Source organism: Pristiophorus japonicus, chromosome 19, assembly GCF_044704955.1.
Source record: "Pristiophorus japonicus isolate sPriJap1 chromosome 19, sPriJap1.hap1, whole genome shotgun sequence".
In the NCBI taxonomy this organism is placed as follows: domain Eukaryota; kingdom Metazoa; phylum Chordata; class Chondrichthyes; family Pristiophoridae; genus Pristiophorus; species Pristiophorus japonicus.
The window spans coordinates 63,468,672-63,482,002 of NC_091995.1; positions in this window are offsets into that span (position 1 = coordinate 63,468,672).

The following is a 13,331-nucleotide window of genomic DNA, read 5'->3' on the forward strand; positions in this document are numbered from 1 at the left end:
GATCAGAAAGTAATTTACCCGGGGGCCCAGTGAGATCAGACAGTGTTAACCCGGTGGCCCAGTGAGATTAGACAGTTTGTAACCCGTGTGCCCAGTGAGATCAGACAGTGTGTAACCCGGGGGCCCAGTGAGATCAGACAGTTTATAACTCAGAGTCTCAGTGAGAACAGACAGTGTGTAACACAGGAACCCAGTGAGATCATAGAGTGTGTAACCCGGGGGCCCAATGAGACCAGGCAGTGTGTAACCCGGGGGTAGGCACAGTGAGATCAGACAGTCTATAACCCGGGGGTGGGCGCAGTGAGATCAGACAGTATGCAACCCGGGTGTCCAGTGAGATCAGACAGTGCGTATCCCGGTGGCCAAGTGAGATCAGACAGTGTGTAACCCGGGTGCCCAATGAGATCAGACAGTGTGCAACGCGGGGGCCCAGTGAGAACAGACAGTGTGTAACCCGGGGGTCCAGTGTGATCAGACAGTGTGTAACCCGGGGTCTCAGTGAGATCAGGCAGTGTGCAACCCGGGGATCCAGTGAGATCAGACAGTGTGTAACCCGGGGGTGGGTCCAGTGAGATCAGACAGTGTGTATCTCGTTGGTGGGCGCAGTGAGATCAGACAGTGTGCGAACCTGGTGCCCAATGAGATCAGACAGTGTGTAACCCGGGCTCTCAGTGAGATCAGGGAGTTTGTAACCCGGGGGTCCAGTGAGATCAGACAGAGTGTAACCCGGGGGTGGGTCCAGTGACATCAGACAGTGTGTAACCCGTTGGTGGGCGCAGTGAGATCAGACAGTGTGCAACCCTGGGTCCCAGTGAGATCAGACAGTGTGTAACGCGGGTGCCCAGTGAGAACAGAGAGCGTGTAACCGGGGGGGCCCAATGAGATCACACAGTGTGTAACCCAGGGGCCCACTGTGATCAGACAGTTTGTAACACGGAGGCCCAGAGAGATCAGACAGTATGTAGCCCGGGATCCCAATGAAATCAGAGAGTGTGTAACCCAGGGGGCCAGTGAGATCACACAGTGTGTAACCCAGGGGCCCAGTGTGATCAGACAGTATGTAACCCGGGGTCTCAGTGAGATCAGGCAGTGTCTAACCCGGGGGTCCAGTGAGATCAGACAGTGTGTAACCCGGGGGTGGGTCCAGTAAGATGAGACAGTGTGTAACGCGTTGGTGGGCGCAGTGAGATCAGACAGTGTGCAACCCTGGGTCCCAATGAGATCAGACAGTTTGTAACCCGGGGGCCCAGTGAGATCAAATAGTGTGTAACCCGGAGTCCCAGTGAGATCAGAAAGTGTGCAACGCGGGTGCCCAGTGAGAACAGAGATTGTGTAACCGGGGGGCCCAATGAGATCACACAGTGTGTAACCCAGGGGCCCACTGTGATCAGACAGTGTGTAACCCGGGGTCTCAGTGAGATCATGCAGTGTCTAACCCGGGGGTCCAGTGAGATCAGACAGTGTGTAACCCGGGGGTGGGTCCAGTGAGATGAGACAGTGTGTAACGCGTTGGTGGGCGCAGTGAGATCAGACAGTGTGCAACCCTGGGTCCCAATGAGATCAGACAGTTTGTAACCCGGGGGCCCAGTGAGATCAAATAGTGTGTAACCCGGAGTCCCAGTGAGATCAGAAAGTGTGCAACGCGGGTGCCCAGTGAGAACAGAGATTGTGTAACCGGGGGGCCCAATGAGATCACACAGTGTGTAACCCAGGGGCCCACTGTGATCAGACAGTGTGTAACCCGGGGTCTCAGTGAGATCAGGCAGTATGTAGCCCGGTATCCCAATGAAATCAGACATTGTGTAACCCGGTGGCCCAGTGAGATCAGCCAGTATGTAACCCGGGGGCACAGTGAGATCAGACAGTGTGTAACCCGGGGTCCCAGTGAGATCAGACTGTGTGAAACCCGGGGGCCCAGTGAGATCAGACAGTGTGTAACCGGGGGGCCCAATGAAATGAGACAGTCTTTAACCCGGGGTCCCAGTGTTATCAGACAGTGTGTAACAAGGAGGCACAGAGAGATCAGACAGTATGTAACCCGGGATCCCAGTGAGATCAGAGAGTGTGTAACCCGGGGGGCCAGTGAGATCACACAGTGTGTAACCCGGGTGCCCAGTGAGATCAGACAGTGTGTAACCCGGGGGCCCAGTGAGAACAGACAGTGTGCAACACAGGAACCCAGTGAGATCATAGAGTGTGTAACCCGGCGGCCCAATGAGACCAGGCAGTGTGTAACTCGGGGTCTTAGTGAGATCAGGCAGTGTGTCTCCCGGGGGTAGGCAAAGTGAGATCAGACAGTGTATAACCCGGGGGTGGGCGCAGTGAGATCAGACAGTATGCAACCCGGGTGTCCAGTGAGATCAGACAGTGCGTAACCCGATGGCCAAGTGAGATCAGACAGTGTGTAACCAAAGGGCCCAATGAGATCAGACAGTGTGTAACGCGGGGGCCCAGTGAGAACAGACAGTGTGTAACCCGGGGGTCCAGTGAGATCAGAGAGTGTGTAAACCGGGCGGCCTGTGAGATCACACAGTGTGTAACCCAGGAGTCCAGTGTGATCAGACAGTGTGTAACCCGGTGGCCCAGTGCGATCAGCAGTATGTAACCCGGGGGCAAAGTGAGATCAGAAAGTAAGTTACCCGAGTGCCCAGTGAGATCAGAAAGTATTGAAACCGGAGGCCCAGTGAGATTAGACAGTGTGTAACCCGGGGGTACAATGAGATTAGACAGTGTGAAACCCGGGGGCGGTGTGAGATCAGACAGTGTGTAGCCCGTGGGCCCAGTAACATCAGATAGTGTGAAACCCGGGGATCGAGTGAGATCAGACAGTATGTAACCCGGGGGGTGGGTCCAGTGAGATCAGACAGTGTGTTACCCGTTGGTGGGCGCAGTGAGATCAGACAGTGTGCGAACCTGGTGCCCAATGAGATCAGACAGTGTGTAACCCGGGCTCTCAGTGAGATCAGGCAGTTTGTAACCCGGGGGTCCAGTGAGATCAGACAGTGTGTAACCCGGGGGTGGGTCCAATGAGATCAGACAGTGTGTAACCCGTTGGTGGGCGCAGTGAGATCAGACAGTGTGCAACCCTGGGTCCCAATGAGATCAGACAGTGTGTAACGCGGTGTCCCAGTGAGATCAGACAGTGTGTAACGCGGGTGCCCAGTGAGAACAGAGAGCGTGTAACCGGGGGGGCTTTATGCGATCACATAGTGTGTAACCAAGGGGCCCACTGTGATCAGACAGTGTGTAACACGGAGGCCCAGAGAGATCAGACAGTATGTAGCCCGGGATCCTAATGAAATCAGAGAGTGTGTAACCCGTGGGGGGCAGTGAGATCACACAGTGTGTAACCCAGGGGCCCAGTGTGATCAGACAGTGTGTAACCCGGGGTCTCAGTGAGATCAGGCAGTGTCTAACCCGGGGGTCCAGTGAGAACAGAGAGCGTGTAACCGGGGGGGCCCAATGAGATCACACAGTGTGTAACCCAGGGGCCCACTTTGATCAGACAGTTTGTAACACGGAGGCCCAGAGAGATCAGACAGTATGTAGCCCGGTATCTCAATGAAATCAGAGAGTGTGTAACCCGGGGGGCCAGTGAGATCATACAGTGTGTAACCCAGGGGCCCAGTGTGATCAGACAGTGTGTTACCCGGGGTCTCAGTGAGGTCAGGCAGTGTCTAACCCGGAGGTCCAGTGAGATCAGACAGTGTGTAACCCGGGGGTGGGTCCAGTGAGATGAGACAGTGTGTAACGCGTTGGTGGGCGCAGTGAGAGCAGACAGTGTGCAACCCTGGGTCCCAATGAGATCAGACAGTGTGTAACTCGGGGGCCCAGTGAGATCAGACATTGTGTAACCCGGGGGCCCAGTGAGATCAAATAGTGTGTAACCCGGAGTCCCAGTGAGATCAGACAGTGTGCAACGCGGGTGCCCAGTGAGAACAGAGAGTGTGTAACCGGGGCGGCCCAATGAGATCACACAGTGTGTAACCCAGGGGCCCACTGTGATCAGACAGTGTGTAACCCGGGGTCTCAGTGAGATCAGGCAGTATGTAGCCCGGGATCCCAATGTTTTCAGACAGTGTGTAACCCGGTGGCCCAGTGAGATCAGCCAGTATGTAACCCGGGGGCAAAGTGAGATCAGACAGTGTGTAAACCGGGGTCCCAGTGAGATCAGAAGGTGTGAAACCCGGGGGCCCAGTGAGATCAGACAGTGTGTAACCGGGGGGCACAGAGAGATCAGACAGTATGTAACCCGGGATCCCAGTGAGATCAGAGAGTGTGTAACCCGGGGGGCCAGTGAGATCACACAGTGTGTAGCCCGGGGGCCCAGTGAGATCAGGCAGTGTGTAACCCGGGGGCCCAGTGAGTTCAGACAGTGTGAAACGCGGGGGCCCAGTGAGATCAGACAGTGTGTAACCCGGGTGCCCAGTTATTTCAGACAATGTGTAACACGAGGGCCCAGTGAGATCAGAAAGTAATTTACCCGGGGGCCCAGTGAGATCAGACAGTGTTAACCCAGAGGCCCAGTGAGATTAGACAGTTTGTAACCCGGGTGCCCAGTGAGATCAGACAGTGTGTAACCCGGGGGCCCAGTGAGATCAGACAGTTTATAACTCAGAGTCTCAGTGAGAACAGACAGTGTGTAACACAGGAACCCAGTGAGATCATAGAGTGTGTAACCCGGGGGCCCAATGAGACCAGGCAGTGTGTAACCCGGGGTCTTAGTGAGATCAGGCAGTGTGTCTCCCGGGGGTAGGCACAGTGAGATCAGACAGTGTATAACCCGGGTGTGGGCGCAGTGAGATCAGACAGCATGCAACCCGGGTGTCCAGTGAGATCAGACAGTGGCGTATCCCGGTGGCCAAGTGAGATCAGACAGTGTGTAACCCGGGGGCCCAATGAAATCAGACAGTGTGTAACGCGGGGGCCCAGTGAGAACAGACAGTGTGTAACCCGGGGGTCCAGTGAGATCAGAGAGTGTGTAAACCGGGCGGCCAGTGAGATCACACAGTGTGTAACCTAGGAGTCCAGTGTGATCAGAAAGTAAGTTACCCGGGTGCCCAGTGAGATCAGAAGGTATTGTAACCGGAGGCCCAGTGAGATTAGACAGTGTGTAACCCGGGGGCACAATGAGATCAGACAGTGTGTAGCCCGTGGGCCCAGTAACATCAGACAGTGTGAAACCCGGGGGCCGAGTGAGATCAGACAGTGTGTAACCCGGGGGCCCAATGAGATCAGACAGTGTGTAAACCGGGGTCTCAGTGAGATCAGGCAGTGTGTAACCCGGGGATCCAGTGAGATCAGACAGTGTGTAACCCGGGGGTGGGTCCATTGAGATCAGACAGTGTGTATCCCGTTGGTGGGCGCAGTGAGATCAGACAGTGTGCGAACCTGGTGCCCAATGAGATCAGACAGTGTGTAACCCGGGCTCTCAGTGAGATCAGGCAGTTTGTAACCCGGGGGTCCAGTGAGATCAGACAGAGTGTAACACGGGGGTGGGTCCAGTGAGATCAGACAGTGTGTAACCCGTTGGTTGGCACAGTGAGATCAGACAGTATGCAACCCTGGGTCCCAGTGAGATCAGACAGTGTGTAACGTGGGTGCCCAGTTAGAACAGAGAGCGTGTAACCGGGGGGGCCCAATGAGATCACACAGTGTGTAAGCCAGGGGCCCACTGTGATCAGACAGTTTGTAACACGGAGGCCCAGAGAGATCAGGCAGTATGTAGCCCGGGATCCCAATGAAATCAGAGAGTGTGTAACCCGGGGGGCCAGTGAGATCACGCAGTGTGTAACCCAGGGGCCCAGTGTGATCAGACAGTATGTAACCCGGAGTCTCAGTGAGATCAGGCAGTGTCTAACCCGGGGGTCCAGTGAGATCAGACAGTGTGTAACCCGGGGGTGGGTCCAGTGAGATGAGACAGTGTGTAACGCGTTGGTGGGCGCAGTGAGATCAGACAGTGTGCAACCCTGGGTCCCAATGAGATCAGACAGTGTGTAACCCGGGGGCCCAGTGAGATCAGACAGTGTGTAACCCGGGGGCCCAGTGAGATCAAATAGTGTGTAACCCGGAGTCCCAGTGAGATCAGAAAGTGAGCAACGCGGGTGCCCAGTGAAAACAGAGAGTGTGTAACCGGGGGGCCCAATGAGATCACACAGTGTGTAACCCAGGGGCCCACTGTGATCAGACAGTGTGTAACCCGGGGTCTCAGTGAGATCAGGCAGTATGTAGCCCGGGATCCCAATGAAATCAGACATTGTGTAACCCGGTGGCCCAGTGAGATCAGCCAGTATGTAACCCGGGGGCACAGTGAGATCAGACAGTGTGTAACCCGGGGTCCCAGTGAGATCAGACTGTGTGAAACTCGGGGGCCCAGTGAGATCAGACAGTGTGTAACCGGGGGGCCCAATGAAATGAGACAGTCTTTAACCCGGGGTCCCAGTGTTATCACACAGTGTGTAACAAGGAGGCACAGCGAGATCAGACAGTATGTAACCCGGGATCCCAGTGAGATCAGAGAGTGTGTAACCCGTGGGGCCAGTGAGATCACACAGTGTGTAACCCGGGGGCCCAGTGAGATCAGACAGTGTGTAACCCTGGGGCCCAGTGAGTTCAGACAGTGTGAAACGCGGGGGCCCAGTGAGATCAGACAGTGTGTAACCCGGGTGCCCAGTTATTTCAGAAAATGTGTAACACGAGGGCCCAGTGAGATCAGAAAGTAATTTACCCGGGGGCCCAGTGAGATCAGACAGTGTTAACCCGGAGGCCCAGTGAGATTAGACAGTTTGCAACCCGGGTGCCCAGTGAGATCAGACAGTGTGTAACCCGGGGGCCCAGTGAGATCAGGCAGTTTATAACTCAGGGTCGCAGTGAGAACAGACAGTGTGTAACACAGGAACCCAGTGAGTTCATAGAGTGTGTAACCCGGGGGCCCAATGAGACCAGGCAGTGTGTAACCCGGGGTCTTAGTGAGATCAGGCAGTGTGTCTCCCGGGGGTAGGCAAAGTGAGATCAGACAGTGTATAACCCGGGGGTGGGCGCAGTGAGATCAGACGGTATGCAACCCGGGTGTCCAGTGAGATCAGACAGTGCGTAACCCTGGGTCCCAATGAATCAGACAGTGTGTAACGCGGGGGCCCAGTGAGATCAGACAGTGTGTAACCCGGGGGCCCAGTGAAATCAAATAGTGTGTAACTCGGAGTCCCAGTGAGGTCAGACAGTGTGCAACGCGGGTGCCCAGTGAGAACAGAGAGTGTGTAACCGGTGGGGCTCAATGAGATCACACAGTGTGTAACCCAGGGGCCCACTGTGATCAGACACTGTGTAACACGGAGGCCTAGAGAGATCAGACAGCATGTAGCCCGGGATCCCAATGAAATCAGAGAGTGTGTAACCCGGGGGGCCAGTGAGATCACACAGTGTGTAACCCAGGAGCCCAATGTGATCAGACAGTGTGTAACCCGGTGGCCCAGTGAGATCAGCCAGTATGTAACCCGGGGGCACAGTGAGATCAGACAGTGTGTAACCCGGGGGCCCAGTGAGATCAGACAGTGTGAAACACGGGGGCCCAGTGAGATCAGACAGTGTGTAACCGGGGAGCCCAATGAAATGAGACAGTATTTCACCCGGGGTCCCAGTGTTATCAGACAGTGTGTAACAAGGAGGCCCAGAGAGATCAGACAGTATGTAACTCGGGATCCCAGTGAGATCAGAGAGTGTGTAACCCGGGGGGCCAGTGAGATCACACAGTGTGTAACCCAGGGGCCCAGTGAGATCGGACAATGTGTAACCCGGGTGCCCAGTAATTTCAGACAATGTGTAACACGAGGGCCCAGTGAGATCAGAAAGTAATTTACCCGGGGGCCCAGTGAGATCAGACAGTGTTAACCCAGAGGGCCAGTGAGATTAGACAGTTTGTAACCCGGGTGCCCAGTGAGATCAGACAGTGTGTAACCCGGGGGCCCAGTGAGATCAGACAGTTTATAACTCAGAGTCTCAGTGAGAACAGACAGTGTGTAACACAGGAACCCAGTGAGATCATAGAGTGTGTAACCCGGGGGCCCAATGAGACCAGGCAGTGTGTAACCCGGGGTCTTAGTGAGATCAGGCAGTGTGTCTCCCGGGGGTAGGCACAGTGAGATCAGACAGTGTATAACCCGGGGGTGGGCGCAGTGAGATCAGACAGCATGCAACCCGGGTGTCCAGTGAGATCAGACAGTGGCGTATCCCGGTGGCCAAGTGAGATCAGACAGTGTGTAACCCGGGGGCCCAATGAGATCAGACAGTGTGTAACGCGGGGGCCCAGTGAGAACAGACAGTGTGTAACCCGGGGGTCCAGTGAGATCAGAGAGTGTGTAAACCGAGCGGCCAGTGAGATCACACAGTGTGTAACCTAGGAGTCCAGTGTGATCAGAAAGTAAGTTACCCGGGTGCCCAGTGAGATCAGAAGGTATTGTAACCGGAGGCCCAGTGAGATTAGACAGTGTGTAACCCGGGGGCACAATGAGATCAGACAGTGTGTAGCCCGTGGGCCCAGTAACATCAGACAGTGTGAAACCCGGGGGCCAAGTGAGATCAGACAGTGTGTAACCCGGGGGCGCAATGAGATCAGACAGTGTGTAACCCGGGGTCTCAGTGAGATCAGGCAGTGTGTAACCCGGGGATCCAGTGAGATCAGACAGTGTGTAACCCGGGGGTGGGTCCATTGAGATCAGACAGTGTGTATCCCGTTGGTGGGCGCAGTGAGATCAGACAGTGTGCGAACCTGGTGCCCAATGAGATCAGACAGTGTGTAACCCGGGCTCTCAGTGAGATCAGGCAGTTTGTAACCCGGGGGTCCAGTGAGATCAGACAGAGTGTAACACGGGGGTGGGTCCAGTGAGATCAGACAGTGTGTAACCCGTTGGTTGGCACAGTGAGATCAGACAGTGTGCAACCCTGGGTCCCAGTGAGATCAGACAGTGTGTAACGTGGGTGCCCAGTTAGAACAGAGAGCGTGTAACCGGGGGGGGGGCCAATGAGATCACACAGTGTGTAAGCCAGGGGCCCACTGTGATCAGACAGTGTGTAACCCGGGGTCTCAGTGAGATCAGGCAGTATGTAGCCCGGGATCCCAATGAAATCAGACATTGTGTAACCCGGTGGCCCAGTGAGATCAGCCAGTATGTAACCCGGGGGCACAGTGAGATCAGACAGTGTGTAACCCGGGGTCCCAGTGAGATCAGACTGTGTGAAACTCGGGGGCCCAGTGAGATCAGACAGTGTGTAACCGGGGGGCCCAATGAAATGAGACAGTCTTTAACCCGGGGTCCCAGTGTTATCACACAGTGTGTAACAAGGAGGCACAGAGAGATCAGACAGTATGTAACCCGGGATCCCAGTGAGATCAGAGAGTGTGTAACCCGTGGGGCCAGTGAGATCACACAGTGTGTAACCCGGGGGCCCAGTGAGATCAGACAGTGTGTAACCCTGGGGCCCAGTGAGTTCAGACAGTGTGAAACGCGGGGGCCCAGTGAGATCAGACAGTGTGTAACACGGGTGCCCAGTTATTTCAGAAAATGTGTAACACGAGGGCCCAGTGAGATCAGAAAGTAATTTACCCGGGGGCCCAGTGAGATCAGACAGTGTTAACCCGGAGGCCCAGTGAGATTAGACAGTTTGCAACCCGGGTGCCCAGTGAGATCAGACAGTGTGTAACCCGGGGGCCCAGTGAGATCAGGCAGTTTATAACTCAGGGTCGCAGTGAGAACAGACAGTGTGTAACACAGGAACCCAGTGAGTTCATAGAGTGTGTAACCCGGGGGCCCAATGAGACCAGGCAGTGTGTAACCCGGGGTCTTAGTGAGATCAGGCAGTGTGTCTCCCGGGGGTAGGCAAAGTGAGATCAGACAGTGTATAACCTGGGGGTGGGCGCAGTGAGATCAGACGGTATGCAACCCGGGTGTCCAGTGAGATCAGACAGTGCGTAACCCTGGGTCCCAATGAATCAGACAGTGTGTAACGCAGGGGCCCAGTGAGATCAGACAGTGTGTAACCCGGGGGCCCAGTGAAATCAAATAGTGTGTAACTCGGAGTCCCAGTGAGGTCAGACAGTGTGCAACGCGGGTGCCCAGTGAGAACAGAGAGTGTGTAACCGGTGGGGCTCAATGAGATCACACAGTGTGTAACCCAGGGGCCCACTGTGATCAGACACTGTGTAACACGGAGGCCTAGAGAGATCAGACAGCATGTAGCCCGGGATCCCAATGAAATCAGAGAGTGTGTAACCCGGGGGGCCAGTGAGATCACACAGTGTGTAACCCAGGAGCCCAATGTGATCAGACAGTGTGTAACCCGGTGGCCCAGTGAGATCAGCCAGTATGTAACCCGGGGGCACAGTGAGATCAGACAGTGTGTAACCCGGGGGCCCAGTGAGATCAGACAGTGTGAAACACGGGGGCCCAGTGAGATCAGACAGTGTGTAACCGGGGAGCCCAATGAAATGAGACAGTATTTCACCCGGGGTCCCAGTGTTATCAGACAGTGTGTAACAAGGAGGCCCAGAGAGATCAGACAGTATGTAACTCGGGATCCCAGTGAGATCAGAGAGTGTGTAACCCGGGGGGCCAGTGAGATCACACAGTGTGTAACCCAGGGGCCAAGTGTGACCAGACAGTATGTCACCCGGTGGCACAGTGAGAACAGACAGTATATAACCCGCGCGCACAGTGAGATCAGACAGTGTGTAACCCGGGGGCACAGTGAGATCAGACAGTGTGAAACGCGGGGGCCCAGTGAGATCGGACAATGTGTAACCCGGGTGCCCAGTAATTTCAGACAATGTGTAACACGAGGGCCCAGTGAGATCAGAAAGTAATTTACCCGGAGGCCCAGTGAGATCAGACAGTGTTAACCCAGAGGCCCAGTGAGATTAGACAGTTTGTAACCCGGGTGCCCAGTGAGATCAGACAGTGTGTAACCCGGGGGCCCAGTGAGATCAGACAGTTTATAACTCAGAGTCTCAGTGAGAACAGACAGTGTGTAACACAGGAACCCAGTGAGATCATAGAGTGTGTAACCCGGGGGCCCAATGAGACCAGGCAGTGTGTAACCCGGGGTCTTAGTGAGATCAGGCAGTGTGTCTCCCGGGGGTAGGCACAGTGAGATCAGACAGTGTATAACCCGGGGGTGGGCGCAGTGAGATCAGACAGCATGCAACCCGGGTGTCCAGTGAGATCAGACAGTGGCGTATCCCGGTGGCCAAGTGAGATCAGACAGTGTGTAACCCGGGGGCCCAATGAGATCAGACAGTGTGTAACGCGGGGGCCCAGTGAGAACAGACAGTGTGTAACCCGGGGGTCCAGTGAGATCAGAGAGTGTGTAAACCGAGCGGCCAGTGAGATCACACAGTGTGTAACCTAGGAGTCCAGTGTGATCAGAAAGTAAGTTACCCGGGCGCCCAGTGAGATCAGAAGGTATTGTAACCGGAGGCCCAGTGAGATTAGACAGTGTGTAACCCGGGGGCACAATGAGATCAGACAGTGTGTAGCCCGTGGGCCCAGTAACATCAGACAGTGTGAAACCCGGGGGCCAAGTGAGATCAGACAGTGTGTAACCCGGGGGCGCAATGAGATCAGACAGTGTGTAACGCGGGGTCTCAGTGAGATCAGGCAGTGTGTAACCCGGGGATCCAGTGAGATCAGACAGTGTGTAACCCGGGGGTGGGTCCATTGAGATCAGACAGTGTGTATCCCGTTGGTGGGCGCAGTGAGATCAGACAGTGTGCGAACCTGGTGCCCAATGAGATCAGACAGTGTGTAACCCGGGCTCTCAGTGAGATCAGGCAGTTTGTAACCCGGGGGTCCAGTGAGATCAGACAGAGTGTAACACGGGGGTGGGTCCAGTGAGATCAGACAGTGTGTAACCCGTTGGTTGGCACAGTGAGATCAGACAGTGTGCAACCCTGGGTCCCAGTGAGATCAGACAGTGTGTAACGTGGGTGCCCGGTTAGAACAGAGAGCGTGTAACCGGGGGGGGGGGCAATGAGATCACACAGTGTGTAAGCCAGGGGCCCACTGTGATCAGACAGTTTGTAACACGGAGGCCCAGAGAGATCAGGCAGTATGTAGCCCGGGATCCCAATGAAATCAGAGAGTGTGTAACCCGGGGGGCCAGTGAGATCACGCAGTGTGTAACCCAGGGGCCCAGTGTGATCAGACAGTATGTAACCCGGAGTCTCAGTGAGATCAGGCAGTGTCTAACCCGGGGGTCCAGTGAGATCAGACAGTGTGTAACCCGGGGGTGGGTCCAGTGAGATGAGACAGTGTGTAACGCATTGGTGGGCGCAGTGAGATCAGACAGTGTGCAACCCTGGGTCCCAATGAGATCAGACAGTGTGTAACGCGGGGGCCCAGTGAGATCAGACAGTGTGTAACCCGGGGGCCAGTGAGATCAAATAGTGTGTAACCCGGAGTCCCAGTGAGATCAGAAAGTGAGCAACGCGGGTGCCCAGTGAAAACAGAGAGTGTGTAACCGGGGGGCCCAATGAGATCACACAGTGTGTAACCCAGGGGCCCACTGTGATCAGACAGTGTGTAACCCGGGGTCTCAGTGAGATCAGGCAGTATGTAGCCCGGGATCCCAATGAAATCAGACATTGTGTAACCCGGTGGCCCAGTGAGATCAGCCAGTATGTAACCCGGGGGCACAGTGAGATCAGACAGTGTGTAACCCGGGGTCCCAGTGAGATCAGACTGTGTGAAACTCGGGGGCCCAGTGAGATCAGACAGTGTGTAACCGGGGGGCCCAATGAAATGAGACAGTCTTTAACCCGGGGTCCCAGTGTTATCACACAGTGTGTAACAAGGAGGCACAGAGAGATCAGACAGTATGTAACCCGGGATCCCAGTGAGATCAGAGAGTGTGTAACCCGTGGGGCCAGTGAGATCACACAGTGTGTAACCCGGGGGCCCAGTGAGATCAGACAGTGTGTAACCCTGGGGCCCAGTGAGTTCAGACAGTGTGAAACGCGAGGGCCCAGTGAGATCAGACAGTGTGTAACCCGGGTGCCCAGTTATTTCAGACAATGTGTAACACGAGGGCCCAGTGAGATCAGAAAGTAATTTACCCCGGGGCCCAGTGAGATCAGACAGTGTTAACCCGGAGGCCCAGTGAGATTAGACAGTTTGTAACCCGGGTGCCCAGTGAGATCAGACAGCGTGTAACCCGGGGGCCCAGTGACATCAGGCAGTTTATAACTCAGGGTCGCAGTGAGAACAGACAGTGTGTAACACAGGAACCCAGTGAGATCATAGAGTGTGTAACCCGGGGGCCCAATGAGACCAGGCAGTGTG